This window comes from Protopterus annectens, chromosome 11.part0 (assembly GCF_019279795.1).
Source record: "Protopterus annectens isolate FY-2018-M chromosome 11.part0, PAN1.0, whole genome shotgun sequence".
Classification (NCBI taxonomy): Eukaryota; Metazoa; Chordata; order Ceratodontiformes; family Protopteridae; genus Protopterus; species Protopterus annectens.
The window spans coordinates 839,139,869-839,166,898 of NC_056745.1; the positions used below are offsets into that span (position 1 = coordinate 839,139,869).

Genomic DNA, 27,030 nt, shown 5'->3' on the forward strand with positions numbered 1-27,030 from the left:
ACCGCGGTTAAGCAAACCGCGAGTGTCTCGGTTTAAAACCCCCTCCCCTCTGAAAGGGAATCCAGGTCCTTAGAGAGATGGGGTAAAAAGGTTTACACCTCTGCTACTTTGTCAGCTAGGGCTTTGAACTGCCAATTTCATATGATTCAATATCAAGAGTTTATGCTTGACCAGTTAACTAAAAAGCTGTCCTCTGAAGAATCTTTAGATAAAAAATATGTTCAGGAAATGGTACATAACATACAGCAGGTTAGTAACCATTCTTTAAAATGTGGCTATGATGCACTGGAGGCTTCCTTTAGATCAGCCATGACTGGCACAGTTATCAGGAGACATGCATGGTTGAAAGAGCAGGCATTACCAGACCATGTCAAATCAAAGCTTTTGGATGCACCCATGGACAAGGTCAATTTATTTGGTTCCCCTGCACAGCAGGTACTAAAAAAGATGGAAGAGAAGGCGAAATCTGTACAAACAGTGAAAGATTTCTTACAGGTTCAACCTCCAAGGTTTAGCAGGAACTGGCCCTCCAAGAATTGGTCCTTTCCGGACTCCTCTAAGACACAGAGAGGCAGGAATAGGCGTTCAAGAGGCAGAAACCAATCCAGGGGTGCCTACAGGGGACGCCAGTGGCAAGGTAACAACCAGCGAGGCACGGACGCAGCCACCACCACTACAACAACACAATCACAGTGACTTGGCTGTGGCACCGCCTACCAGGGAACAACTGGAAGCACCCTTAGGCGGAAAGCTAACATTAATTTCAAAGAACTGGCATTGCAACACAAGGGAAAAATGGATTTTGCAAACTATAGACCAAGGTTACAGGTTCCATTTCCATACTCTACCAGGGAAGAGAGGAATGCCAAACCTACCACCTACTCAAAGGGCAGAAGCTCTAAAGCAAATATCTCAACTATTAAGAATGAGAGCTGTGGAAAGGGTACCAACTATGGAACAAGGAAAGGGATTTTACTCCAGACTCTTCCTGGTACCAAGAAAAGAGAGCAAATGGAGGCCTATTCTCGACCTGTCCGCTTTAAACACATTCCTCATTGTTCCAAAATTCAAAATGCTGACTCTACAGCAGCTTCTTCCCATGCTGGGCAAGGAGTCTTGGCTGGTAACTCTAGATCTCAAGGAGGCATACCTGCACGTCCCCATACGACCAATTTGCAGAAGATACCTCAGATTTCTTGCAGGATCAGAGCATTATCAATTCTCAGCATTGCCCTTTGGCTTATCTACTGTGCCCAGAGTGTTCACAAAATGCCTGGCATCAGTAATTGCTCATTGCAGACTTCAGGGGATCCAAATTTATCCCTACCTGGACGACTGCCTGATACAAGCGGACAACAAAAGCAAGCTAACAGAAGACTTACAAAGAGTCATTTACCTGCTGCAAGCCCTGGGATATACAGTCAATATAAAAAAGTCAAGGCTGACTCCATCCCAAAGAATAACCTTTCTGGGTGCAGAGCTGGACACATCAAAACAAATGGCATTCCTAACTGCAGAAAAGAAAGAGCAACTACCTCTCTACTTCTTGGCATTAACAAAGCAGAACCATCTAACTGCAAGAACTGACGTCCCGCTCACCAGACTGAGTAAGGAGAAGGTCACAGTAAGCTGCCTGTCTGGCGCTAGAATCTGCCACATAACGCAAGCACTCAGGTCTCTCAACAGCAGGTACAAATACGACTCATTGTCCACGCTGGTGTAAACGACCTGAGACGTACCTCCTTGGACTACATGAAAAGAGACATTGAGGAGCTCTCTGATTATGTAGCCCAGGCAGGTATGACCCTGACCTTGAGCAGTATTCTACCTTCACCAAGAATGATGCCACAATACAGAGATAAGATGATCAGCTTTAACAATTGGCTTAAACTCTGGTGTCATTCAAAGGGGATCCAATGTCTGTCTGCCTGGGATGACATGCTGGACAAGCCACGCTGCTTCGCAAGGGACGGCTTGCACCTGTCACCCTGGGATTCGGATATTGGCAAAGGCTCTTGCCACCCCCATAGTGCCTTTTTTAGGCAAGGCTCAAATTCTAAACCTACCACCCTAGAACACAAAAAAGGAAAAAAAAACTAAGGGTAATGCTGCTCAATGCCAGAAGTCTAAATCTCAAAATGCACGCACTCGAGGCCCTTCTCAGTATGGAGAACATCGATGTCTGTGCTGTGACAGAAACCTGGTTCAAGGCTCCTGAGAGCACCCCAGCACTATCAGGTTTTACCTCATATCATGCGTTCCGCCCCCAAAATCCAGACAATACCAAGAAAGGAGGGGGGGGTATCCATATTCATCAAGGACACCCACACCTCAAGACTGGTGGCAACGCACGATGCATCGGAGACCATCCAGGTGCAATTAACCATAGGCAAGACTGCTCTGCAAATTGTAGCATGTTACAGGCCACCCTCACAAACTCAGGAACCTCACATGGCCTTCCTGAAAACACTAGAGGGGATAAATGTATCACCAAACACCATCATACTAGGTGACTTCAATTACCCTAATATAGACTGGGAACACTACTCAAGCCCAAACACCCTAGCCCAAAAGTTCCTGGAATTCATAAACTCAAATGCCATGGAACAACTAGTCACCATCCCCACAAGAGGAGAAAACATACTTGATCTCATCATCACGAACATGGGAGCACAATGTTCAACACCGAAGTATACCCCTCACTGGTGAGATCAGATCACAAACTAATCTCGCTGGAGGTCCTCATCCCACCCCACCTGAAATAAAAAAGACCACAGTAAAGAACTTCTCAAAGCCGACTTCACACTTCTAAAGACTAGTGTGGTCTCCTTTAAGGCCCCGAGCCGGTGGAAAACAGTACTCAAGCCGCTGAATCACTTACAAATGCCTTCTACCAGCACCTGCAGGACTGCATGGATAAGGCAATCCCAAGCAAAACAAAGACTCTTTGTACCAAAGGCAAGCGTCCAGTCTGGTAGACCCCAGCCATAAACAAACTCTACAACAAAAGGAGGAAGCTACTACAAGATAGAGCAAAATCCTTAAAAGGTAAGACACCCTTGATCACTATAAGTAAAAAACTAAGAGCTCTCATAAAATCATCCAAAGCAAATTTTGAGTGAAAAATAGCTAAAGACTCAAAAGACAATCATAAGGCCTTCTTTAGCTATGTTAGAAACCTGGGAGGAAACTCCTAGATATGTTCAGAACTAGTTCAAAATGATGTGTAGATTACTGATCCTACAGACATTGCCAACATACTGGCTGACAGGTTCAGTGCAAACTTCTCCCCCCCTCCCCCCCAAAAGGAGAGATATCTATACCAAGCGATTGCAGCCCCCCAAACATCTCCAACGCCCAAGTGAGAACTGCACTCTCCAAAGCAAAAAACACAGCATCCATGGGACCTGATGGTGTCCCAGGCTGTGTGCTCCACAAACTCAACGAGGAATTAAACCCACAGCTAGGACAGCTGTTTAATCATAGTCTTACCTCTGGATACGTACCCAGGGAGTGGCGCACTGCAACTGTGGTCCCACTTCACAAAGGTGGTGCCTCCACCGACCCTGGAAATTACCGGCCCATTAGCTTGACAAGCCTTATCTGCAAAGCCATGGAGAGGATCATAATGGACCTCATAAATAAAGACATAGGGAACTTGCAGACTTTGGATCCATCCCAGTTTGGCTTTGTCAAAGGCAGATCATGCCTTCTAAACTTGGTTGACTTTTTCAAACAGTCACCAAAGTCATTGATGAGGGAAAGGCAGTCCATACAGCGTACGTCGATCTGGCAAAGTGCCTCGATACAATACCCCACTCGGGTATCATTGAAAAACTCATCAGCTTAAATGTTAACCCATACATCACAAGATGGGTTGCAAACTGGCTGAGTGACAGAACCCACAGGGTCAGAGTTGCTGGCGCCATGTCAGACTCAAAGCCTGTCACAAGTGGTGTACCACAGGGCTCAGTCCTGGGCCCACTCTTGTTTGGCATCTACTTTTCCAAGTACAAGCAAACACAGGAGGGTTATGGCTGACAAAGTTTGCAGATGACTGCAAACTGGGCCATAGTAGAAAACACATCTGACACAGATATCCTTCAGAAGGGTCTCACAGAAACGGATAACTGGTGCCAGAGCCATGGCCTAAAGTTAAATGCCAAAAAATGCATAGTCATACCCTTCAGGAAAAACAAGGTTACCCCTAGCTACCAAATAGGTGGCAATCCACTGAGCACAGAAGAAGTTATCAGGGACCTGGGGACCCAGGTTGATAGTAGTCTGTCATTCGACACCCATGTAGCTAAAGTAGTTAGGAAGACCTTCTACATTGCCCACCTTATCATGAAGGGATTCTCATCTAGATCAAGGGAGGTCATAGTCTCCCTATACTCATCACTCATCAGACCAATGATCGAGTACAATGCCCCATTCGGAATGTATCTGATCCGACACTTGCAGCAGCTGGAGAGGCCACAAAAGTTCCTCACCAAAAGGATAAAGGGTCTCAAACATCTGTCCTATGCTGCCCGACTGAAAGAACTCCAGCTCTATTCAGTCGCTTACCGCTTGCTCAGAGGTGACCTTTGCCTAACATACAAGGCCATGTCAAACCCAGATTTGATGAATATGCTTCACCTCAAAAAATCTAGATCCGTCAGAGCCACAAGGGCGGGAGACTTAAACCTCGACACGGCTATTAATAGGACGTGCTGGAGGGATAGATTCATCACCCAAAGACTCCCCATGCTGTGGAACAAAATCCCGGTATATGTGAGGCAGAGCACCTTGCTGGCCTTGTTCAAGAGAAATCTTGACCAATGGATGGGAGATCGCAGATATACCCCAGGGATTACCTCAGTGTCACTGCTCGACAGAGGCACAGCAAAATAATGGGTATAGCTCCCCATACTAAAGGGGTGGCGTAAGCCACAAAACTATGGGCTAGGCTTGTAAATGCCCTCGGGCAGATAGCCTAGTATGAACCTATGAACCTAAGTACTACAAGCCCTAGGCTTCATGGCATCCTGCATAATTCTGGTCCCTCATGCCAGACTGCATATGAGAAAGCTACAGTGGTACCTAAAGAATTTGTGGTCCCAACACAAGCACAGCCTGGAAACCAAAATTCCAATAATCCCATGCCTGAAGCAAGAGTTCCTATGGTGGGCTCAGGCCTGTCAATCAAACACAGGATTGCCCTTCTGCAACAGTCAACCAAGCCAAACCATCACGACAGATGCCTCAGACCTCGGTTGGGGGGCACACATGCTGGACAGGTGCATACAAGGCTTATGGACTCAAGACCAGCTGCGCCTGCACATAAATCTAAAGGAAATGCTGGCAGTAAAATTGGCAATCCAGTCATTCAGACCATTTTTCCAAGAAGGTCAGTTGATGATCAGGACAGACAACACCACAGTTATGTGGTACATCAACAAACAGAGAGGCACACATTCATATCCTCTATGCCGGCTGGCACTGGACCTATGGGATGTGGCCCTGAGCTACAACATTCAATTACAAGCAATTTTTGTACCGGGAAAAGAAAACATTCTAGCAGACATATTAAGCAGAACTACCACAGATGCCCACGAATGGATGCTGCATCCGGACATCTTCAAAGCCATCACAAGAGAATGGGGATTACCACAAATAGACTTATTTGCATCCCCACTCAATCACCAGCTAAAGAAATTCTGCACAAGGACGTACCACCCACTTGCTTGGAAGGTGGACTCCCTATCTTTCAGTTGGAAAAACCTGACAGCATACGCATTCCCACCACTTCCTTTGATGCACAAGGTGCTTTTGAAGATCAAAGAGGAACGTCCAAGGATCATTCTGATAGCTCCAGACTGGCCAAGACAACATTGGTACCCATTGCTGAGGAGCATGTCTCGGGAACAAATATGGACACTACCCCTGATCCCATTACTGTTAACACAGAACAACTACAACATCCTGCATCCAAACCTGAAAACTCTGCAGCTAACTGCCTGGAACATTACATAAGAGCAATTAACCCAAATTTATCCCAAAGGGTTAAAGACATTATCCTTGAGGCTCGTAGACCCTCAACAAGAAAGAATTATGCAGCAAAATGGAAAAGATATCTCATTTGGAGTACTGCAAAGGGAGAAGATGTGGCACTGGTAAACCTAGCCAACATCCTGGAGTACTTGGCAGAGCTCTTCCATACAGGCCTGTCCTATTCTTCCATCAAGATACATGCATCAGCTATTTCAGCAGAATACAGCTTGGATCCTCCTGTCTTCTCTCATCCTCTGCTCAGACAGTTTCTGAGAGGAATTAAAAATGTAAAACCTCCCAGGAAACCACCATTGCCAGCATGGGACTTGAACTTTGTGCTAGAAAAATTGACACTTCCCCCCTTCGAACCAGCAGCAACAGCAGAATTACAATACTTATCCTGGAAGACTGCTTTCCTGCTGGCAATCACCTCAGCAAGAAGGGTCTCTGAACTACAGGCATTAATGGCAGTGCAACCCTTCCTGATCTTCCATCAAGATAGAGTGTCCATGAGAACAAATCCTACATTTATGCCTAAGGTGGTATCCAGAGTGTCTTTAAATCAGGCTATCCACCTACCTACATTCTTCCCCAACCCACAGAACAGGGAGAAAGACTCTTGCATACCTTGGATGTACATAGACAATTACGCTACTACCTGGACAGGACCAAGTCCAATAGAAAAACTGACCAGCTTCTGGTAGCATATGCAACAGGAAAGGAAGGAAAACCAATTTCAAAACAGACAATCTCCAAATGGATAGGAAATTGCATTAGATTTTGTTACTCCTACCATGGAAAGAAAACTCCAGAGAACATCAGGCCTCACTCCACAAGGGCTACAGCCACTACCACAGCTTTCTTACGAGGAGTGGCTACCAAGGACATTATAGAGGCTGCTACTTGGACCTCCGTGCATACATTTGCCAAGCATTACAACTTACCTTTATACTCTAGATCCCGAGCAGGTTTTGCCACTGCTGTTTTGCAAGGGATCCTAACTACACCATAATCTCTCCTTTTTTCCTCCTCCCCTCGTTTAGCTATGGTATTCTACCCATTTGTAAGGACTGCAGATGCATCCTTGAAGGACATAGTACAGTTTTGTACCTACCATAAATGTAGATGTCCGATAGGAATGCATCTGCAGTCAGGATTACCCACCCACCTTCCCCTCTGTGGTACTCCTAGGGTATTTGCCATCCTTCAGCTAGCTTGGGGGGGATCTATTATGGTGTATTTGTTTGTATATATGTACATACATGCTTATTTTATGTGTTTGCTCTCTACTACTTGGAAACATTGGCATTTATCCAAATTTAGCCATCCAAGAGGGCACCTGGCATCTGGGGCAAGAAACACTGAGGAAAATGGCGTCGGCTGATGCCTTTATACCCGAAAAACTGCAGCGATGACGTCGGGTGAAGTGTGACACCAGCCGAAGCCAGACCCAGACTTTGGAATCCGGCCGACCGAAGGGCTGCCTGACGACAGGACTACCCATTTGTAAGGACTGCAGATGCATTCCTATCGGACATCTACATTTATGGTAGGTACAAAACTGTACTTTCTAAACCTACATCTCAATCCAAACATTCTCAGTGACTCTGTCCAACTTCTGCCTGTTCCTACTTGCCCAGAGAATCCTTTAGGGGGAGGGTTGGCCTTTTTTGCAGATGTCTGGGCCACGATCACGGACGACAAATGGGTACTCAGAACTGTATCCCTAGGTCACAGGTTTTCTTTCCACACCTTTCCAGTACCCAAAAGATTCCCGGACACTCCTCCAAACCAAAGGGCAGAAGTAGAAAAGTTAATTTTGTCTCTGTTACATATGGGGGCAATAGAATCCGTTCCTGCTCAGCAGGTAGGCCAGGGCTTCTATTCCAGATTTTTCATAGTTCCAAAAAAAGAAGGCACCTGGCGTCCTATCCTAGATCTAGCCATTCTGAACTCTTTCTTGGTAATTCCAAAGTTCAAAATGCTCACTCTGCATCACTTGCTACCAATGTTAGACAAGGACTCCTGGCTAGTAACTTTGGATCTCAAAGAAGCTTATCTGCACATCCCTATCAGGGAAAGTTGCAGGCAATACCTTTGTTTTGGAGTGGGCAAGCAACATTATCAATTCTCTGCGCTGCCCTTTGGCTTATCTACTGCTCCCAGAGTTTTCACGAAGTGCCTAGCTCCAGTCATTGCTTTTTGCAGGCAGAAGAAAATTCAGATTTATCCATACTTGGACGACTGTCTAATTCAAGAAAATTCTCAAGGACAGCTGTTAAAGGATCTGGAATTTGTAAAGACTCTTCTCTCTTCTCTGGGTTACACACTCAACGTGGAAAAATCAAAAATGGCTGCCATCCAAGGAGATAACATTCCCGGGAGAGAGTCTGAACACAGCCGCCCAGGTGATATATCTCACCCAGGAGAAGTAGGCAACTCTTTCAGTTTACTTCAAGGATTTGACCAGCCTGTCCCAACTCTCTGCAAGGAAATATTTGCAAGCTCTGGGATACATGGTCTCTTGCATTCTCATGATTCCATATGCAAGACTGCATATGAGGAAATTGCAATGGTACCGCAAGAACCTTTGGTGTCAACACACACAGGACCTGGATATGATAATTCCTCTGCTTCCATGTCTGCAGATAGGCTGTCGCCCACCATAGAAACTCTATCTGCAAAACAAGGGTATGCCTTTTCACCCACCTCCTGCTATTCATGTTCTTACCATGGACGCATCGGACTACGTCTGGGGAGCTCACCTGGATGGCAGATGCATACATGAACGTTGGAACGTCCAGAAGATGCACCTGGACATAAACCTAAAGGAGTTGATGGCAGTTCAGCAAGCCTTACTAGCTTTCAAGCATCTTCTTTCTCCAGGAACTCTGCTTGTCAGGACAGACAACACCACAGTCATGTGGTACATCAGCAAACTGGGAGGGACTCATTCTTACCCCCTGTGCAGACAGAGCATGATTCTCTGGTCCACAGCAGCATCCTTGGGCCTGCATCTCCTAGCTCATTTTCTTCCAAGGAGAGACGGTGTTTTGGCATACCAGTTGAGCAGACAGACCCTGGATCCTCACGAGTGGCAACTGAGCCGAGCAGTCTTTTACAGCATCATTCAATGTTGGGGCACTCCTCAGGTTGGTCTCCTCCCCAGACAACTACCTTCTACCACTTTTTTGCACCAGACAGCATCATAGCAAGGCCTGGAGAGTGGATGCTCTGTCCTTCCCTTGGAAGCTTTAGTCAGTTTATGCCTTTCCTCTTCTTCCCAGAGTATTATTGAAGATAAGGGACGAAAGACCAAGGACTTTTCTCATAGCTCCAGACTGACCCAGACAGTATTGGTATCCACTGCTTTGCAGTCTCTCCCAATTTTCTTCCTTGGCGTCTTCTTCTGAAACCAGATCTTTTGGTTCAGGAAGGGGGAAACCTTCTACATCCTCATCTTCAGTCTCTCCATTTGGCAGCATGGCTCTTTGTATGAATCACTCCATTTCTTCTTCCCTTTGCTAGCAGGTGGGTAATGTACCTCAGGAGGCCAGGATGCCTAGCACTAGGAAGTCCTACGCTGGCAAATGGGAAAGATTCTCTCATTGGATGCAGGCTAGAGGGGAATCTTCTTCTCAGCCTACTCTTCCTCTGATCCTGGAATACTTGGCTGATTTGCTTCAGAGTGGTCTTTCATTTTCCTCTATCAAGATCCATGCGTCAGCCATTTCTGCTTATTGTTCTTTTGAGCAACCCATTTTCTCTCAGCTCCTGATGAAAATGTTTCTATGAGGTGCTTGCAACTTACAAACTCCCAGAAGGGCACCTACTCCAGCCTGGGATCTTAATTTTGTTCCAGAGAAACTCACTCTTCCTCCGTTTGAGCCAGCTGCCACTGCAGATTTAAAGTTTCTCTCTTGGAAGACTGCCTTCCTTTTGGCTATAACTTCAGCAAGGAGTGTTTCGGAGCTGCAAGCTCTGGCTGTGGATCCTTTTCTTATTTTCCATGCAGATCCTGTCTCTCTGAGAACCAATCCCCCTTTTATGCCTAAGGTAGTTTCTAGCCTGACTCTTAATCAGTCCATGCACCTTCCTACTTTCTTTCCTAATCCTCGAAATAGAGGTGAAAGGATCCTACATTTTCTTGATGTGCACAGACAGCTCAGGTTTTACCTGGACAGGACTAAAGACCTTCGGAAATCAGCACAGTTATTGGTCAGTTTTGCTCCTGGAGCTTAGGCAAAGCTGTCTCTAAGCAAACCATTTCTAAGTGGATTGCACATTGTATTACTTTCTGTTATTCCTTTCATGGCAAGGTTCCTCCTCAAGGGGTTAGGACCCACTCAACAAGAGCAGCTTCCACTTCTGCAGCCTTTTTAAGGGGTGTCCCTACTAAAGACATTTTAGAGGCTGCCACATGGTCTTCTGTTCACATTTTCACAAAGCATTATAATTTGATTTGTTTTCTAGAGCCAGGGCAGGGTTTGCCACTGCTGTTCTGCAGGGCATTCTCTCCAATCCTTGATTCTGTTGGTGCTTCCTTCCTTTCTCTGGGCTTTGGTAATCAACCCATTGGTTAGGACTGCAACAGTGAAACACGATGAACATAGTACAATTGTGTACACTTACCATAAATGTAGATGTCTGAGTGTATTCACTGTTGAAGTCCTGGTTTCCCTCCCTCCTTCCCCATTTTTTGATCCTTTCCTGTTCTTCTTTCCTAAGGTACAGGCTGAATCTGGTTTTATTTGCCAAAGTTTGTTTTGGCTTAAGCCTTCTTTTCTGGGGATTCCTGACTGTTATGTCAAGAAAGACTGAGGAAGTGACGTTGTCTGCCTCCTTTTGTATCGGACGTCCTTTACAAATGACATTATGAGATATAGTACTAACAGGGGCAAACAGGTGGCATGGACTTTTAAAAGGATTGGCAGCAGTAGGGGGTTTTGTGAAATTCAGGTCTGACTTAAGGAAATACTTTTGCTAGACAGGGTGATAGCTGCATGCATCATGTTTTCTAGAGACTTACCCCCCCCCCACACACACACACACACACACACACACCACCTTAAGCATGTATGCTAACCCTACCCCTTCCCCCCTAACCTCAACCTTACACTTTAGGGTATTAAATATCCTTTCCCTAACTGTACCAGTACACAAGACACAGACACACACACACCAGACATACCAATAAACAATCAAACCAAAATATCTGTCCCTTCCCTAGCCGATGCATATCATACCTCTTTGCAATAGCTTTTGTTGCAGTCGAAATGTTTGACAGTGCTCCCCACTCGCATTACTTTTGATAATATACAGTTCAAAGATTCTACCAGTAAACCAAAGTTTTGACGAATGTAATGTGTGACCAAAGATATATACACTCATCCAAATGTATTTATTAAAAGATAAAAAAAGCATGCATATTCAGCTTACAGGGGAGAATGGAAAAAATTTAGTGAACATCTAGTTAGGATATAGTGATTTCTTTCATCTGTAACTGTGTGTGTGATGTGTGTGATGTGTGTGATGTGTGTGATGTGTGTGATGTGTGTGATGTGTGTGATGTGTGTGTGTGTGTGTGTATATATATATATATATATATATATATATATAAAGTAGAAATTAGTAGCCTTGCATGTTATGAGAAAGTCACATGATCAGTGTTGTAAAAATATTTTGCAAAAATTATTATAAGTAATATTGCTAATGCCTTTCAGGGAATTCATTTTCTTAAAGACAAAAATGTATACATATTGCATAAAAACGTATTCCTACACCTTTTAGACCTAATATAGTTATAAAAGCAGTAGTGACAAATAGTCATCAAACCTAGAAATATAAAAACAAAATAAATTATGAAACATTTTGAAATGCAAATCAATAAATCTTTCACCAAATTTTATATCAGAAAGTCGTCTTCTTTTGGCTTTTCCCGGTTAAGGGTCACCACAGCAGATCACCTGTCCACTCATGATTGGCAGAGGATTTTTACAGTGTCAAGCAGGCGCACACAAGCACGCACTCACACCTAGGGCCAATTTAGAGTGTCCAATCCACCTACCGCATGTCTTTGGGATGTGGGAGGAAACCAACACGACCACAGGGAGGACATGCAGACTCCATACAGAAGGCACCCCAGCCGATAATCTAACCGGAGAACCTCTTGCTGTGAGGTGACAATGCTATTTGAAAGTATTTTTAATTGTTATATTAAGTGATTTATGCAAAGTTGCAAAACTAAAATTAAATAATAAAAATATTTTAATTGTTATAATAGCTAGCTTCTCTATAGCCACCAGGTCATTAAAGAATTTATTTCATGCCTAGAGGGTACTTTAACACCTAAAGATATATTCCAAAACTTCTTTGGTATTTATTTGTTTTACATTTGTTTACTGGGAAAGTCTGACTGGATACATGTCCATTTTCAGCAGAGGCCTGAGGAGAAAAGCTCCAAAATACACATTCAACAAATTATTACATTTTTACAGTTTAAAACACAAAATAAACACAAATAAAAAGATTTGTACACAGATGTAAACAAACACAACAAACGGATATACACAAATTATTACATTTTTACTCAGATGGAAAATTCTTGACAGTCTTAAGAATGATAGGGTATTGAATGCCTAGTAGGCTAACTTGGAAGTGTAGATCAAGGAGATCATAGGATATATAAGTTAAGAAACAAAGTGTAGGCAGAAGTCCTCCATGTGCACACGAGTGATGGTCAGAGTTAGTCTGGATTAGGACAAGGACATAGCCATCGTTATTTAAAGTACTGAGTCAGACTTTTCTTGAATTGAGGTAGAGAGAGTTCAGATGTAAGATTAGCAGGAAGAGAATTCCAAGTTTTCCCAACAGAGTTAGCAAATAGAGATTATCTAGAGGTTATCTAGAATAGAATGCCATTGTTCTTTCAAAATTCTGTCAGTCCGTTGATACCAATAAAAGTAAAAATAGCACCATTGTGTTTAAAGCCATGTTTAAAATGGACTCCATTTTTTTTTTTTTTTTTGCAGTTAATATCACTCATTTACAAAGATATTCTCTGCTCCATGGTCAGCAGGTTTGGCCAACATAAAATGCACTGCATGTGCACACTACCAGATAGACAAGCCATTCTATATCACAAATTAATTGCCCAATTCTAAAAGTTCAGTTGGTATAGGCCGTAGTTTAAAAAAAAAAAAAAAAAAAAAAAAAAAAAAAACCAAATAAAAAAGTCAGGATTTGCATACTATGCTTTGCCGTAATGTGAACGTCTTAAATAAAGACAACAGCCTGTTGGTCCCCGTCTGGACCTAGATTTAGATTTATATCTTGTATTAAACCAACTTTATTGATAACAAATTGGATCTATTAATTGTGTTAAACCCCTCTATTCATTACCACCACAGCATCTCCTTTTTCTTCAGAAGTAACCATTATATTTTTGTAGTGCATGGAGCATGGTGATTATGCTCTGATGACTGGAAAAAAACAAATCAGTTAAGCTGCCATAACAATAGACCTAATCATAACAAATTTTAATCACCCCAGTTTAACTTGTTAAGGTCCGTTCTCGAGCTATGGAGTAAAATCTACCAGCAGTGCCCAGCAAATGACATCAATGATTTGTTTCTCCCTGCTCTCTGTGCTGGTTAACAGGCCTCTGGTTTCCTCTTACAAGCTTATAAAAGTGGTTAGAATAACAGGGTTTGTGTTCACCTGTGTTTTCTGAAGGATGCAAAGTCTGAAACTCATATGTATGTCATTATTTAGTGACTCCAATTCTCCGTTATTTGTCAGAAAAAAACTTAGATTTTATGAGGAATAGATCAAATACATGAGGCAAAAATCTAGGCATTCTGAAAAAATCTTGAAAGTCGAGAGGCATGGAAGATGAGTGTAAACGTAAGAGACTGAGTTGCACTGTCTTTCTGACAGTGCTCGATGAGTGTTTTACCACTTTGAAAGCCAACAAAATACTCAATGCTTTTTTTTCTGTACCTGGCTGTACTTGGAGCAGATAAACCTCCATGCACTACAAAGAATTATGAAAAGGACTCCAATCATAACCCTTAATTATGTGTTCTTGACATGGATTCTAAGCTCTCTAGGGAAATATTTTGGCATCCATGTCTTGAACACATAATAGGCAGGTTATGATCACTGTTGAAGTAACACCCCGACCCCATGTATAAAAATGGAAAAAGGGGCTGTGGATGGATGGGTGAATGGATCACTGACCTGCTCATAATCCTCTATATTATCTATCAGTTTTCTTAAGACTAAACTTTCAGCTTGAGTGAAATTATTGAAAAATTTCTTAATCTCACCAACTGATATATGAACTGTTTAAAATCCTATTTTCAAAATGGTAGGGTGGATTAAAAAGAGACTTTTGAAATTTAAAAGGAATATAGTAAGCACTTTGATCTGTAACTCTGTGTGTGTGTGTGTGTGTGTGTGTGTGTGTGTATGTATGTGCTAGTTGATTACCTAAATCAGAAAACCTAAACATCTGATGTTAATGGTCATAAGTAATAAGAAGAAACAGACAAACTATATACATCATTACCCCTCTGTAGAGTTGAGATACTCTCCTGTTGCTCAGGAGGCACTTTAATCCATGGGAAAATAAGGGAAGGGGATCTAAAAAATTAAATAGACTCTGATCTGGGACACTCCTCCCAGTCTAGTGTCATTAGCTCATTCTACCTAATACAGAGAGAACATTTGATAAGGCCTTCTGTTTCTCCTTTTTCCCTTTCAAAAAAAAAAAAATTTTGTCTGAATCTCCTTGGTTCTAACTGTGCATCTCAAACATTTTGGAAATATAGAGTATATTTTAGAGCATTGATTATAACTGTAATTGCCTTAATATTGCTACAGCTCAAGTGCTCTAGGTTGCACTACATCTGAAGTGTGTGTTTTAGCTGCTTTTCTGTATATATAGACTTCTCTGTATATGTAGACTAGCTACTTATTCTGCTGTGTTACTGCCTCTTAAATCGTTTTTCAGTTGTGTGCTTGCCTTGCTTCATTTAAAAAGTTTTAAATTGCTAATTTTGTAGAGTTTTAATTGCATTTACTGTTTAGGACTACACAGCACACTCAAGTGTGTTAGCCTTTTCTGTGTTTATTTACTGTATTATTGCATTGTTTAGCCTGTTTCAACAAAAAAAATATTATTTTGTTTGCTCGTTTCCCACCTTTTCTAGACAGTCCATATCCCAGGCATTGCTTGTCTCAGGACTTTATTTTCTGTGCTCAGAGCTATCCAGACCTTGCTGTGGTAGTGGGAAGTCCTACTGATTACCAGTGGGACTGGTAAGCATTGTACTGCCTATCTAACGCTAGAGGAGTGGTTTCCAGCTCTGAAATTGTAATTTTATTAGCCTTTTTGGGCTGATTTCTATCCCTTTCAACTTTCTGGCTTAAAAACGCGTGTGTTTGCACATTTTTCACATCGTGCAGCACTGCGAGGCTACAGTTAAACTATTCCAGGTGCCAGAAAGTGTGCTCTTCAAATTTTCCCTTAGAACTAGCTGGTTTCTCAGTAGTAGCACTAAAATCTGAACCCCTGTGACTAGCACTTGCTCTAGAACCTGCTGGAATGCACTAGGAAGCCTGAAACTGATTCAAGCACTCCGCTGTCCTTGTCAATAAGGAGAAATTAATCATAGGCACTAAACAGCCTATAATTGCAGAGTACCTTGCAAAGGTAAGAGAAAACCGCTCTTAAACTTTACAAAAAAGCACCAGGCATGTCCAAGGGTCACTTTCCGGTGATTTCTCCTGTCCACCTGGTGAATCTGGGCATACTGGGGCAGTGCGGCAACTGCCTCATGTACACAGACAATCCTCTCCTACCACCCAACACTACAACCTGCGAGAGATGCACTTACATAGCCAAACTGTAAGCTAAGCTCTCTCTGGCCAAGATTGTGCTAGACAGTCTAGAGGAGAAAATTAACACCTGCATTACACCTAAAGCAACTCATAGCCCTTCAAAACCCACACCATTAACACCCACACATAGCAACACTAAACCCACATATGCGGAGGCCCTTAACATTAACCTGCCCAAGGAACAAGGACCTCCGAAGCCGAAATGCAAACAAACACTAGTCACAACCAAAGTGACACATAGCTCACAACACCAGTGTGCCACCCAACAACAGCCCCTAAGGCAAGACCATGTACCCAACACTTTAGTCATAGGTGACTCAATAGTCAGGCACACTGATGTCCCACTCACCAGGCTGAACAAGGAGAAAATTACAGTCAGCTGCCTGTCAGGTGCCAGGATCCGCCACATAACGCATGCACTCAAGTCACTCCACAACAAGTACAAATACGACTCTGTCGTTGTCCATGCTGGAGTGAATGACTTGAAACGTACCTCCCTGGACTATCCCTGGACTACATGAAAAGAGACATGGAAGAGCTCTTGGATCATGTGACCCAGGCAGGTATGACCCTAGCCCTGAGTAGCATCCTGCCTTCGCCCAGAATGATACCACAGTATAAGGACAAAATGATTTGACTTCAACAATTGGCTAAGCTTCTGGTGTCATTCAAAGAGGATCCAGTATTTGTCTGCCTGGGAAGACATGATCGACAAACCACGATGCTTTGCCATAGATGGTCTGCACCTGTCACCCCTGGGATTCAGGTTACTGGCTAAAGCTCTTGCCACCCCTATAGTGCCTTTTTTAGGCAAGGTTCAAAGGATAAAACCATCACTGTAACAGATACAAGCATGCAAAATCTGAAGGTAATGCTGCTCAATGCTAGAAGTCTAAACCTCAAAATGCACTCTTCTTGAGGCACTCCTAAAAATGGAGAACATCGATATCTGTGCAGTAACTGAGACCTGGTTCAAGGCTCCAGAGAGCACCCCTGCAATACCAGGCTACAGTTCTTACCACACTTTTCAGCCACAAAACCAAGACCGAAACACTAAAGGTGGAGGAGTGTCCATAGTCACCAAGGATATTCACACTTCCAGGCTAGTTGGCCCAACACAATGCATCTGAAATTCTCCAGGTGCAACTAACACTAGGTAAGATTGCAATCCAAATTGTAGCTTGCTACAGATCCCCCACCGTGCCCCAAGATTCCCACTACACCTTTCTAAACATACTGGAAAATATTAAGATACAACCAAACACCTTAATACTGGGTGATTTCAACTACCCTGCCATTAATTGGGAAAACTACTCGGGTACCAACTCCTTTTCCTAACGGTTCTTGGAATTCATAAATTACAATGCCCTGGGTCAACTAATCCATTGTCCCACCAGGGGAGCCAATATCCTAGACCTGGTCATTACCAACATGGGAGATAGATGCACCACACCAGTGGTCACCCCCTCATTGGTCAGGTCTGACCATAAGCAAATCACCTTTGACATCCACATCCCACCCCCACCCCCCAGTAAGGAAACCTCCTTAAAAAACTGCTCCAAAGCCAACTTTATGCTACTGAAGTTAGAAGTGACAAACTTCACAACACCCACGCAGATGGGATCTGGAAGTTCGACTGCAGAATCCTACACTAAGGCACTGTACGAGCACATCCACTCGTGCATGAATCATGCCATCCCAAATAGAACCAAGATGCTCTTCTCCAAAAAAGGGAAGCCAATCTGGTGGTCCCCTGCTATAAACAAACTATACAACAGAAGGAAGAAACTGTTGCAGAAAAGAGGAAAATCCCAGGATGCAAAAAACTCCCTCACCAGCCTCAGTAAGAAGCTGAGATCCCTCATAAAATCCTCAAAAGCTAGTTACAAAAGTAAAATTGCCAAAGATTCCAAAGACAACCACAAGGCATTCTATAGTTATGTCAAGAATCTAAATGGCAGTGCTCAGATCTCCTCTGAGCTACAACAGAATGGCATTAAATGTACTGATCCCAAGGATATTGTCAATATCCTGGCAGATCAATTTAGTGCCAACTTCACCCCCCTCTCACCCCCTAAAGGGCCCATCTCATTACCAAAAGATTGCCAAATTCCGATAATCATGGCCACACAGGTAGAAACCGCACTCTCCAGAGCTAAGAATACAGCATCCATGGGACCAGATGACATCCCAGGCTGTGTACTACATTAACTACAGAATGAACTGGCACCTCACCTAAGTGTCATGTTTAATCATAGCCTCACCTCAGGCTTTGTGCCCACTGAGTGGCGCACAGCTACAGTTATCCCGCTCCACAAGGGAGGATCCGCCTTGGATCCCGGGAACTACCGTCCCATCAGTCTGACAAGCCTGATCTGCAAGGGCATGGAAAGCATTATCATGGAACTTGTAAACAAAGAAATTGGCAACCTTCAAACACTGGACCCCACCCTATTTGGGTTTGTGAAGGGCCGATCTTGTCTCCTGAATCTGATTGACTTCTTCGAATAAGTCTCCAGAGCTGTGGACGAGGGTAAAGTGGGTCCACACAGCCTATCTGGACCTCGCCAAGGCCTTCAACACCATCCCCCACTCTGGAATCCTAGATAAACTTACTAAGCTGGGCATAAATCCCTACGTCACTCTATGGGTTGCCAACTGGCTTACTGACAGAACCCAGACTGTAAAAGTAGCCAACTCCAAATCCAGCTCCAGACAAGTGGAGTACCTCAGGGTTCAGTCCTGGGACCACTCTTGTTTGGCATCTACTTCTCTGAAGTACAGGCCAACACTAAGGGACTCTGGCTAACAAAGTTTGCAGATGACTGCAAACTGGGAGCCATTATTGAATCTCCAAATGATGTGGATATTCTACAAAAAGGCCTTACAGAAACAGATGCCTGGTGCCAGAGCCATGGGCTCAAACTTAATGCCAAGAAATGTATAGTTATCCCCTTTGGAAAAAAACATGTACCCATGAATTGCCACATAGGTGGCAAGACGTTAAACATCGAAAGTGTGATGAGAGACTTAGGGACACAGGTGGACAGTGGTCTCACTTTCGATAACCACATCGCCACAACAGTCAGGAAATCCTTCTATATGGTACACCTCATCATTAAGGGCTTTTCATCCAGAAAAAAGGAGGTCATTGTTCCACTGTACTCATCCCTCATTAGACCCATTATAGAGTATAATGCCCCGTTTGGTATGCACCTCACAAGACATCTGCAACAGCTTGAAAGGCCACAGAAATACGTCACTAAAAGAATCACAGGCCCAAAGCAGATGCCATATGCTGACCGTCTAAAAAAAACTCCAGCTATACTCTGTGGCATATCATCTACTCAGAGGCAATCTCTGCTTAACATACAAGGCCATGTCAAACCCTGAGCTGTTGGACATGCTCCACTTAAAGAAATCCCAATCCCTCAGAACCACATGCTCCAGGTATCTAAACCTTGTCATCACAATGAACAAAACATGCTGGAGAGATAGGTTCCTGACCCAGATACTCCCCATACTCTGGAATAGACTGCCCATACATGTCAAGCAGAGCGCCTCATTGGCCCTCTTTAAAAGGAACCTTGATGGTTGGATGGGAGATAGGAAATTCACCCCGGGGATCATGTCAGTCGCCCTGCTAGACAGGGGCCCAGAGAAGTAAATATTGTGGGAAGAAATATCCAGGGAATTGGGAATTGTTATGGCTAGGCTTGCATAGGCCTTAGGGCTGATAGCCTAGTACCAACCTATGAACCTATGACTGGACAGGACCTGAGTCACATGATGCTCCTCAAGCTTCAGCATCTGGAGACTAGACATTATGTGCATCAGCACCCTCATTGGAGAACAAACATTCTCCAACAAGGTGTTAGTCTACAGCTAATACCCCCTGAAAAATGAGTCCACCACTTCACAGCAGCATATTAAGCTGCCGAGGAGCTTGTACTGAAAAAAGCTTGAGTCACCATTATTTTACTCTCACTAAGCAGTGCTTTTGCTGTTTAGCAAATTTAAAATTAAAAGAAATATAAAAAAGAAAAGTATGTGCATATGTGTTTGTTTCTGTCAGCATGCGTGAGTGTATGCGTGATTGCATGCATGTATATGTGTGTGTGTGTGTGAGAGAGAAAGAGAGAGAAAGAGATAGTGAGATTAATTGAATAATGGCAACATTTACGAGGTTTGCATACCTCTCGACCTCTTAACTCAAGAAATCTGAATAAAACCTGAAATAAAGGGGGAACAAAGGCTCAAAATTGGAACAGATTTTAAATATTGGTCTCATAAAATTAGAGAGTTGCTTGAATAACAGGATTTATGGTAGCATGCATTTACTGAAGCTCAACTATGTTTCTGTTTGTATGTGTGAGAGAGAGTGAGATCAATCGAGCAGTGGCAGCAGCACTTAAAAGGTTTGCATACATCTCAACCTCTTAACTCAAGAAATTTGGACAAAGCCTAAAATGAAAGTGGAACAAAGGCTCAAAAATAGCAACAGGTTTTAAATATTGCTCTTAAATTAGAAAGTGCCTTGAATAACAGGATTTGTGTTTCATGCATTTTCTGAAGAAAATAAAGTCTGAAACAAATGTATGTCATTATTTAGTGGCTTCAGTCCCTACTGATTGGCAACAAACCACACGTTTTTAGGGCTAAGTGACCAAACAAATGTAAATGTCTCGATATTTTTTTTTTAAATTTTATATTTTAAATGTAAAATACTTCCACCAGCACCATTTGCGTTTTCTACAGCAAGTTTGAAACATTAGGTGGAGAAACTGTTTTATATCAAAAGTATGTAAAATAAATAAATAAATATTATAGTAATAAACAATAATTAACTAAAATACAATGATTTTGCAGACAAAACATTATCTATGCCCAGTAATTCCTCTCCAGGTGTGTGTTACTTTGTAAGTAATGCCCTTTTGGGGGTGTAGAAGCCCTCTGCTTGCAGCGTCTTAGCACCACTGGGTGGGTGTTATTTACACAGTAACACATACCCTGCTGGGCATTATTGCTTGCTTATGCAAACATGATCACTGTTTAGGGATGGTTTCCTGTTTCACTGACTGAAACATAATTCCGTATCAGCTCCTTTGGATGGCAGTAACCATCTTGCAGGTGAAACATGTGATGTGTGACTACAGATCACTGAAGATTGTCAAAATTTGCCATCCTACAGCTGAAGGAAGTGGAGGCAGGAGAAAGGGATAGAAAAAAACACTCACTGTGACAGGGAAATTAGCTGCTGATTGTGCTTTTGAATGACTCATGCAGACCAATAGAATTATGTGAAAGATCCTTCCTTGAACTAGTATTCACACACTGTCTTACAGGGAATTTGATCTGCAGATGCTATTGTTTAGTACATTGAGGCATCTGTCTCGCTTGGTTCTGTAGGCAGTTGATTGACCCAAATACAAATAACACATTCTACCAATCACAACCTCTCCTCCTCTCTCTTTAGCACACCTCTCTCTACACACCCCTCCTACTGAAACTACTCACCACCCCCAATTACCTTGCACCACTTTCCAAAGCACACACTGTCTCTTTATTTGCAATCTTCTCCACAACACACTTCTCACTTGCCAAAACTACGTATTCAACAGTTTCCCCTAACCAGAATTACACCCACTGTCCTGCTCACTATCTCCTGTTTCTCTCCCACCCTCACACAAATGAACACTCTTCCTCTCTGTCCATACTCACAAAAACTTCCTTCTCTTCATACCCACCCACCACTAACATGATACTCCTCTCTGTTCTCATTCCTTTTCCACTTCTGCTATTCCATCACTCCTCTTACCACACAAAATTATCTCCCATTAACCTTTCTTTTACTTCAATTCACTATACCAAAGACTTTCTAGTCCTCTAGACATTTTTCATATCACCCTCTCTATTTTTTCACCTAACTCACTCTTACCTAGGATTAAAGCAGTCCTCCACCCCTATACCCCCTAAAAACCAAACCCAAATATCACTACCACTACTTTAAGATTCCTACTCTTACAGACAATATCAATAGCATATCTCTATCAAGTGACATACACCCTAACCCAGGCCCCATCTTCTATCTCTCACCTGACACTCAAGTGGCACAGCCACCTTCCCCTCACCTCAATCCCTCCACCAAGCACCTAACCCTCTTCTCACTCAATATACATAGCCTTCTTAACAAACTCACAGAATTCCATTAATGTGTGGCCCGGTACCTCCCCGACATTATAACTCTATCTGAAACCTGGCTCTAACCCCACATCACTGATAACAAAATTATCCCCCCTGGATACAATATCTTACGCTTAGAACACACAGAAAAGGTGGGGGTGTAGCAATAATCTACTCCAACCAATTTAACATATCTCCTGCCCATTACACTTCCTAACTTCTACCCTGCTGAACTGTTAGTTAACTGCAAACTCAATAATCACAAAAAAAAAACTTATCATAACTACTATATACATTCCCCCAGGTAATAACATCCCCATTCTTGAACATATTCTTTCCTGGATCGCACTCAGTATATCAAATGAAACTGCAGTACTTGGTAACGTCAATATTGATTGGCAAAAACCTAACCTCTAACCCCACATTCTTGAATAAATCTACATGGCTTCATACAATGTATCTCTATCCCCACCCACTACAACTCTGTCCTGGACTGGAGTCTTGTATCCAATCCAGACCTTTACGACAACACAAAAGCACAACTTGACTCAGTAAGTGACAACTCGCCCACCTGTATTCAAAGATACTCTCCTCAACACATTAGACCTCACAAATACAAAGACTGACATAGGCTCTCCAAATTCAGCCTGGATGAATTTAATAATAGATTTGCCTCAATAAACTGGTCCTTCCTTGCATATCTACCCCTTAATGATGCCGTCCACAAGTGAACCAGATATTTCTGGACTTCAACTCCCTTGCTCCCCTCAGAAAAATCCAAGTAAAATCTCTATTTGCAGCCTGGCTGTCTCTATCCACTCACTCACTAATGCTAAAGAGGGACAATACCTGGAAAAACTGACCAAAATCCCCCACCCACCCGAAAACCTACGAAGAACCCAGAAAGCTCATTAAAAAACACATAGTTAGTGGTAAGGTTTAGGTAGAAATTTTTCTTCAGACTAACCAACACAACATTCTGGAACATAATCAATAAGATCCTTCAACCCCTGCCCTAATAGCACCCCCCTTGAAACTTCTACTTTACTAATCTCCTACTTCATTGACTCTGTCAGTAAACTAGCCCAAGACTGCAACACCCTTAACCTCACTAATCCCCCACTGCCTCCACCCAAAATGTTTCCTTCTCATTAAACCAGTACCCATTGTCTACATAAAAAGTCTACTTAGCAAACTAAAGCCATGTTCTCTCTCCGCAGATAATCTTCCTCCTCTCTTCCTTAAGCTGGCCGTTAATTCTATAGCCTTCCCTATCTCTATCCTAATTAACAGATTTGTCCAAGAATCTACTGTAGTTGAAATACACAAAGCACACTAAAGATTTCCCCCAAAAAATGAATCGGGAACCAAGCGAATAGCTGCACATTCTTTATTGCACACTTCTGGTACCTTGACTAAAAAGCCGTCAAGGAATAACACCATACAATACTGCAGCCTATTTAAATCCCATCAATTATGTATGCAAATATCTCAAATTTACCAGACACACTAAAAGTCACCACCCAAGCTTAAACATACAGTTCCCATTTAAAAAGTGAAGACTGACACATTATTGAATACAAGTTTTCCCTGTACCATATAATAAATACATATATATGCGTATCGTATTGTATTCAATTGCAAATTAAATGCATATATGCCTAACTGACCAACTTCATCAATACATAGCAGCATTCCAAATTTCATATAAATACATTGTTATATAAACATGTACATAAATATGGACATCCAAATAAACAAATAAATAACTGCCTGAAATTTAATTACATGCATTTAAATATCCCAATTTAATTCTAAATTTAACCCACGTGGATACATGGTCCCTAAATTAATAATGAATTTAGCTTGCAACTTTAATAATCTTCGAATGAATCCCCCCCCCCACATTATTAACTCCAAAGGGTCTGGCCAGAATACTAAAAAAACAACTATCTAAATTTCCTTCATGGACAGAACAAAAATGTTGGGCCACTGGGCTCTCTAGTCTCAAATTCCTAGTATCGCCCAAGTGTTCCAATATCCTTAGCTTAACTTTCCTTTTTTGCCTGCCCCAATGTACCACATGGTTGAACAACCACACTCAATAATGTAAATGATTCCACAAGAGTCGCAATTAAATTGATTTTTAATCCAAAATTTTTTTCCATTAATAAATGATCCATGCAGATTCCTAATTCTATTACATACTTTGCACTTTCCACAAGGAAAAACACCCAAATTTTCCTCCACAGTACCCTTTGGTTCAGCAATTCTTTTAGATTGCTGAATCTACCATACGAGAAAGTAACACTACTGGGGAATAACCTTCCACCTCATCTCTATAAATCATTGGCCACAATTTATTCACAAGTTCCCTAATGGTATCTGAGAAAGGGGAAAATTGTGTTACATAAAATATACCCTCTTTTTCCTCCAAATCATTCGAATGATTACCATTACGCCTCTAGGGACCACTTTTGTAACATCTTTTACTTGATACCCCTCTGAATCTGTCCATCATCTCCTGAATGTAAGCATCCTTGTAACCCGTCTTAAGCAACTTATTCTTTACCATGGCAAGCTCCTTTTCCAACGTTTGCTTATCAGATGTACTGGTAAAAATACGTTTGAATTCCCCATATGGTAAAGATTTCAACAAATGCATAGGGTGAGAACTACTGGCCTCTAAAAAAAAATTATTAGCAGCTGTTATTGTGAAATGGACTATACTGGAGCATTTCCTCACTATCCAAATAAAACTCAACATCAAGGAATTGCATGGACATCTAAATGTGAATTCCAAACCAAAATAATTTTAACCCAATATCTCCATGAAATTCCCAAATTCACTTCGATCACTCCTACACACAAATATTAAATCATCAATAAAGTGTTTGAACAAAATCACATTATTCTTGTAAAAGCATGTGGGATAGACTAACATATTTTCAAAAAATGCCATAAATAAAATAACATATGAGGGGACGAAAGCCGCCCCCATCGCCGTCCCCTCTAACTGCAAATAAAATGTTTGTTCAAAAACAAAATAGTTGTTTGTAAGGGCAAACTCGAATACCTGACAAACATAAGTAGTCCATGGACCTTCACCCATCATTTTCACAATTGCCTCTAAACCCTGTTCTATCTTGATGTTTGTGTAAAGGGACTTTATATCTACACAAGACAGATAATAATCAGAATTCCACTATATCTCACCCATACATTCCAATACTTGTGCATTGTTTTTAACATATGACTGAACCTTGGGAGAAACACCTTTAGTTGAGAGTCCAAGAAGATGCCAATGTTCTGCAAAAATTCTCCCACACCCGATTCAGTCTTCCAGGTGGTTTAATAAGTGATTTGTGTTACTTTGGAATTGCAAAAAACCTGGCATCTCTTGGACTTTTTACAAACAATTTCTTGACATCTGATTGGTAAAAAAAAACCAACCTTTCGCCTCTCTTCAGTAACTCGAGCAACAACTCATTAAACAAGCTTACTGGATTAGATTGTAGCTTCCTGTAAACCTTCTCATCAGACAATACCATACTGTTGTAACATTCCCTTGTCATCACAACCCAGTTACCCCCCCCCCCGTCAGCCTGTGTAAAAACATATTGTTCAGTTAGACCACATAACTGCTTTAAAGCCAGCAGTTATGTTTTGCTTAAATTACAAGTATTTTTATTTATTTATTTTACATTTGTTAACCGGGCTAGTCTAGCTGGATACATATCCTTTTTCAGTAGAGGCCCGAGGAGAAAAGCTCCAACATAGTGGTTAATACAAGTTAAAAAAATACAAGTTAAAAAAGAAAATAAGGTACATGTTTCAAATACAAGATGAGAGAGAAATTTTTCATAGTTGTTAAATATGACAGCAGAGCAATCAGAAGGTTATACATAGCTGAAATATCTTATATACAAATAGTAATTAGACTAATACAAGAAAAATAAACATGTATGCCATTTGTTGATAGATTTTGGACATTTGGAAGGGGTTGAGAATGTATATTTAGTCAGGTTCACGACATGGGCATAGCCATTGGGTTTTGAGATATTCTTTCAGGTTGTTTTTGAACTGATGGTGTGAGGTTGTAATTCTAAGGTAGTTTGGCAGTATTATATCTCTGAGCAAAATCTGTATATTCAACTTCTATTTGTTTACACAAAACAGTTTCAAACATGTTAACTGCTGCAGATGTTTTAGGAGGTACTAAAGAGCTTACAGAGGGAACCTTAAGAACAACCAATTTACCATATCCAGTTGTAGATTCAACATTACATTCATTCAGATGGTCAAAGTCATTGCTAATGTCCAAATCCAAAATGTTACCAATATCCACAACAGGGTTGTCGTATACTAACATGTTTAATAACGAATTATCTAAAAGAGATTCTTCATTCACCAGCTCTACTTCACTGGTGCTTTGCCCCTTATTAGAGAAAAAACCTTCAAATGCAGTTTTCTACAAAAATTTTTTACTTCCCCCAACAAGTCCGCTAAAGTCGGTAAATATGTAGGGACAAACTTTGTACCCTTTATTAAAACACTAATGGCTTCTTCCGAAAGCATCAAATCTGATGAATTCACAGTACTTAAATCATTTTGTTGAATGTGTTCAGGGAAAGTAGTGTCTACATAATTTACATGAACCTCACCCTGCCCATTGACACAGTCTAATTTCTTTTTCCCTTTGCCTGAAAACGTTTACCTCTTCCTTTACCACGAACTGAAACATCGGACTCCTCCACTCCCTCAGCCTGTACAGAGCTGTCTATTGCCTTGTTCATATCTTCAAAAGAGATGCTTTTTCGACCGTTGGTCACCATTTCCCCTGAGGAAACTTAAGTATCATGAGAAGAATGACCTGAGCGTGATCTGTTTCCCCTGCTTGCATGG

General features: G+C 42.0%; 1 protein-coding gene across 1 annotated transcript in view; it reads left to right on the top strand.

The window, feature by feature from the left end:
* CDC123 (cell division cycle 123) overlaps nt 1-27,030 on the top strand; it is a 904,444-nt gene that overhangs the window by 175,618 nt on the left and 701,796 nt on the right. The window lies entirely within an intron of this gene.